This window comes from Aethalodelphis obliquidens, unplaced genomic scaffold, assembly GCF_003676395.1.
Source record: "Aethalodelphis obliquidens isolate GAN/ISIS:26980383/991018 unplaced genomic scaffold, ASM367639v1 scaffold3, whole genome shotgun sequence".
In the NCBI taxonomy this organism is placed as follows: domain Eukaryota; kingdom Metazoa; phylum Chordata; class Mammalia; order Artiodactyla; family Delphinidae; genus Aethalodelphis; species Aethalodelphis obliquidens.
This window is the reverse complement of record NW_020837947.1, coordinates 39,172,851-39,178,514: the sequence shown is the minus strand read 5'-3', so window position 1 is coordinate 39,178,514 and position 5,664 is coordinate 39,172,851. Positions and strand designations below refer to the sequence as shown.

Here is a 5,664-nt window from a genome sequence, read left to right as displayed (position 1 = left end):
TGTCTCTTGCATTGGCAGGAGGATTCTTAACCACTGTGCCACCAGGGAAGTCCCTATTTTATTTTATTTTATTTATGTAAGTTTTTTGGCCATGCTGTGTAGCATGCGGGATCTTATTTCCCCAACCAGAGATCGAACGTGCACCTCCTGCAGTGGAAGCACAGAGTCCTAACCAATGGACTGCAAGGGGAGTCCAGGCTTCTTTATTTTAAAGAAGAAGAAAACAAGACCCAGACAGTGGTGACAGAGGTTACTGAGATTTCTGCAGACAGGACCAGAGCTAGAGCCTAGATTTCTTGCCTCCGAGTTCAGGGCAAAGTCTATAATAGCAGACAGAAAAGCAAACATGTAACTGAATATTATGAAGAAATCCATTAAGGAAACAAAACCAAAATTGACAGTATATTTTAATTTCATGTTATGCTTTTATGGTCTGATACAAAATATTCCGAAAGTGTTGCCATCTCTCATCTACTGAAGGTGATAGTTATTTCTTCATCTTATGGCATGGTCTTGAGTAGATTTCTTCAACAGTGGTGACAGAAATTGAGCCTTCTTTATCTCTCACAGGTTCTTTGTGATCAAGATCTTATGTTTGTGAGATAACTCCCTAAGGTCAGAAAAAATTATCTGTATGTGAGGAAAAGAGATTTCTTCTGTGCCGTGCTGAGAGACACCATTTCCTTTAAGACTTGGATCCAAACTCTCTTCTTCAAACACATTAGCTTTGTTTGTTTTTCCTGAATTATTTTCTCTCTTGATTGTGCCTTAATTCTATGTCACTTCAAGTCTCAAAGCTAAAATTTATGCAATGTGCCCTTCTTTTCAATTAAATTGTACAAACACCTAATGAAGCTCCAACCATGCTCCAGGTACCATGTTAGGGACTTAGGATTAAAAAAGGTGAATAATACAAAGCTTCTGGCTTCACACACCTCAGTTTAATCAGGGATACAAATATATCCATTTAAAAATTATTAGTTAAGGGTTTACTATATGCCAGTCATTATTTGGGCTGTTGGAGATACAGCAGTGAAGAAAACATACAGAAATTCTCCTGCTCAATATTCTGTAATAACCTAATTGGGAAAAGAATAGATACATATATATGTATAACCGAATCACTTTGCTGTATACCTGAAACTAACACAACATTGTTAATCAACTATACTCCGATATAAAATAAAAAGTTAAAAAAATACACAAATCCTAACTACTAAAAATCAAGGAAATTTTATAATGGGTTAGATAGTAGCCAATATGAGGGGATTATTATTAATTTTCTAGGTGTGATAATTACTATGGTTATATAAAATGCTTTATCTTAAGATATGCTTGCTGACATATTTAGAAGAGAAGTGTCAGGATGTATACAACTTGCTATCACACAATTCAGGAATATTTTCAAATTGATCCTATTAAAATCTTTCAAGAGTTCTCCTTTGTGATCAAGTGGTATATTTGTGAGATAATTGCCTATAATTAGAGGGTACTATCTGTATTTATTTTATAAAAATTTTAAGCACTTATTTGCATCTTTTTCCAGATAGGTAAAGCAAATAATTAAAGTATGTTAACAATCATCAACTCTAAGTGATGAGTAGAAGAGGGTTCATTGTATAATTCTTTAGACTTTTTTTTGTATAAGAGTTACAAACTACTATGTATAAAATAAATAAGCTACAAGGATATAGTGTACAGCACAGGGAATTTTAAACCACCATGCTGTATACCTGAAACTAATATAATATTATAAATCAACTATACCTCAATTTAAAAAAAACAATTTTTTTGTTTGATATTTTTCTTTAATTAGAGAGTTGGAAAAATATCTGTGCAATGGAGCATACACACTAGAGGGTGGAAACAGGCATAAAGAAATAAATAAGTAAAATACATAATATGTTAGATGATGATAAATACTGTGGGGAATCATAAAACAGGAAGGGAGATGAGGGATATAGTTTTAACACAAATAATTTATAAATCTATGTACTTGAATAATATTTAAAGTCTTATGGGCACAATGACTAAGGAGTGACTTCTTTTCTGTGTGGTGGACAGGAAAGATATTGAGTAAAAATTACTGGAGCAAGATCTTAAAGGATAAGTGGAAATTTTGCTAAAAGAACAAGAAGGGTAGGGGCTAACCCCCAAGAGGGTATTCCAGGACAGATTAATAGTGAGAATGAATGATTCCCAAGCTCTGCTAAAAAGATTTGGTTCAGGAGTCCTGCAATTTGCATGTTATAAAGCTCCACAGATAATTCTAATGTGCTCCAAAAATTGAGATACTGTAGCAGAAACAGGTATAATTTGTGGGAAAAGAGAAAATGGGGAAGTGGTTGGAAGTACAAACTGTTGCTAAGCAAGAAAGAGGCTTTATAACAAGATAAAGATTTTGAAATTTGTCCTGCAGGCACATGGGAGCCATAAAAGGCTTTTAATCGTGGGAGTTACATGAGTGATCATATCTGAATTTTAGAAAAATAACTCAGATGCTGTGTTTAGGTAAGAGGAAGAAGGGAGATACTAGAGGCAGGGAGACCAGCTACGCTACCCCAGTAATTTAAATGCAAGTTGATGAAATCTGCCATAGGTCCCTGGACCTCGAAATAAGAAGGGAGGGAGACTAGATAGATCTTAGTCATGTGATATGAGTGAGAAGGACTCCAGATTTCCTAGTTTTGTGAGCCACTAACAAACTTAAGGCAAGTAGAAGAAACAGGTTGGCATGTGTAGAGAGGATACATCAACTTGCATCTCTTCAAGAGCTTGGGGGACACAAACATGGATTTATTCAGAAGGCAAAGGGAAACACAACCCTGAAGGTTGAATAAATTTGGGGTACAAGAAATAAAGATTTTGGACACATTACCTTATGTGTGGTATGTTGGAGCCCTGGGTCTTAGACTTTCTGGGAAAAGTTACTGATACCTGTGGAAGATACAGAGCAAAAGAGAAGAAAATGTGAGCTGCATTTAAGAAATCGTCAGAGGAAGAAGAGGCAATGAAAGCCACTCATTCTTTTATGCCAAAGAGTTTAGAAATTCTTCCAAGACAGAGCAGTGTCTTTTACTTCCTTTGTACCCAATTTCCAAGGCATTCGTGCAGCACATACAACAGGTATTTAATAATTGCTTTCTGCATTGATGACCTACTGGTATGTGTAAGAATGTGCTTTTTGCCTATTAGTAATATTTCTGAAGTCTAGATGAAGGCCTTAGAGCCTAGTATCAAATGCCAACATTATGATTAATGAATCAAAGAAAACAAAGCATATTAAAACTGAGCTTCCTGAGCTGTTTTTTTAGCCCAAAAAACAGTTAGTTAGTTGTTTATAACTCAACTTAAATCTAGTTAACTAAAAAAAAAAAGAGTTCAGACATAGACTACTCACATGAATTTTCCAAGTGGTTTAAGAATTATGTGTAGATCAACTCTACTTCAATAAAAAATAGATTAAAAATTATACGTTAACATTTCTATAGATATTTTATTCTTTTTTGTCTAACATTTTGGGTTCTTTTTCTCACAGTAAAATGTTAGTCCTAATAAATTTTAAACATTTAAAAATGTATATGATATCATTTATATTGCTCTTGCCAACTATTAATGACACTTCAAAAGTCATACCATGAACTATTTAATACCTTTCTAAGAAAAAGATAGTCTTCTGACTACAGTGACTCTTGCAGCTACTTGTAGCTTATTTTAACAGTTTGGCTAATTGAATGAAAGGCAACACTCAAATTGTAAGTTGTATGAGCATTGTCTCATCAGATCATATAGTAAACCAGAATAAACAAAAGACCAAAATTCTGCATGAATTATTAAGTGAAAAGAAGAAAACTAAAATCAATTATAAGAAAACTAAAATCATAACAAATCAATCATTTATTATAGGATTAGCAATGCTTACTCATATGTCAGCTGGATGACCTTCAAACCATGAAGACGTGCAGATGTGTTGAAAGAGATGAGGAAGAAAAGCATAATATTTATTGGACCTGGTGGCATCTTATAGGATTCAGGCTCATAATTTCCTAAATGACTCAGTGGCATTGCACAATTGATGTTTTGAAAAAATTAGTTACTTAAAGTAACTCCAAAGAACTAAATGGTGCTTTACTGACCAACATTATTAAAATCCTTCTCCAGTTTACCAAAACACACTCTAGAATGGTATTTACCCACTGGATCGGCTAATCTCTATTTCATTAAAAATATCTTAAGATCCCTTACCACACACATCGATCTATTTAATTTGCTTTATAAGTCTAAATAACTGTAGGAGTCAGAGCCATTACCCCTTCAGTATTCCCTTTGTTATTTTGAGCTTCTTCAAAAGATGTTTTACTCATGTGCTGAATATAAACTTCAGCAGAATACTTTTTCTTTATTCAGGAAGAGGCAGAAAGTATGGGGAACTTAAAATAAAATTAGAGCAATGGCAAAAACTTCAACCCAGAAAAATGCATTTCTTTTCAATTTACAGCATAAAAACAATCCTGAAAAAATAAATACCATGACTTACACAAGTTTCCATCACTAAAAGTTGTTCTTCAGTAGAAAACCAAACCACAAGTATGTGTAAGAAGTGATAGGGGACAGGGCTCTGATATTTATTTGTTTGATCAAATTCATTCGTTCTTGTTCACTGCTATATAAATAATTTCATCAGGAACTAGAAAAAAGGGCAGTTAGTAACTTTATGCACATGATTGGAAGGTTAATGTTTTTCAATTCCAAGAATTTAGCACTAGGTAAATCTTTGTTGTAGCTGATAATTAATAATTTACAATAAAAAGCATAAATTGTATTCTGGCATAAGTTTTGCTTTCCTGGGGTATACGTATACTGACTAGCATCATGTCTGTTCACTCATTTATCTTAGCTATGTTAATAAAATTATGAAGTTGTAACTTGAAGCAAGTGTTTAGTTTGCTAACATTCCTTTAGGAAATATACTATGTTTAGACAGACTTGTAAAACAATCAGCTTCCGGACCAAACATCTGATAAACTGTAAAGCAGGAATAGGTACTTTAATTTTAGACAGAGTAATGATGACTTATTTCCTCTCATTGCAGGTTGGTGGCTTCTTTTATCTAGGACCAGTGTTGAGCGGGAAGGCATTGCAACCGGGCTTTGTTCAGACTAGGGGAATATGTTCCGTAACACTTCTAATAGGAGTTGTGTCACAGCCTCACTTAGTGTCCGGACTTATGAAGCCCAAAAACTTTTTTCTATAATAATTAGGTTGTAATTTACTGAAGGAGTTAATTGCTTTTTTTGTATGCCAAAAGCATGCTTTGGGAATAACCGATCCTAACATTTAAGTCAGTGTAGGGAATCTGAGAAAGTCTGTGCCTCTGTAAGCTAGCGTTTGGAGATATTTCTGAAATTTGTATTAGAAAAAACATTTTCAAAGAGATATTCATCTCCTTTTCTCTTGTTCTCCCCCTAAATGAACAGAGGGATTTCTGCAATTTGGCTTGAAGAAAATGAAGAACAATAAAATTAGATCATTGCCCTTTTTTTTTTCATTTTCTTCAAATCTCCACCAAAGGCTCTTAAATGACATAAATGTTAATTTATGACAAAACAGCTATTGTGTTTGTTCACTTCTAACAGCCAAAATGATTGTGTGAAAACTCTAGTC

General features: G+C 33.9%; 1 long non-coding RNA gene across 1 annotated transcript; it reads right to left on the bottom strand.

The window, feature by feature from the left end:
* Positions 1 to 402: 402 nt before the first annotated feature.
* Positions 403 to 4,005, bottom strand: LOC113605912 (uncharacterized). Its single transcript, XR_003427398.1, has 3 exons — positions 3,923 to 4,005; positions 2,879 to 2,937; positions 403 to 610 (listed from the first exon to the last, which is right to left on the bottom strand). It is a non-coding gene; the product is annotated as an uncharacterized LOC113605912 (long non-coding RNA).
* Between the last annotated feature and the right edge of the window lie 1,659 nt (positions 4,006 to 5,664).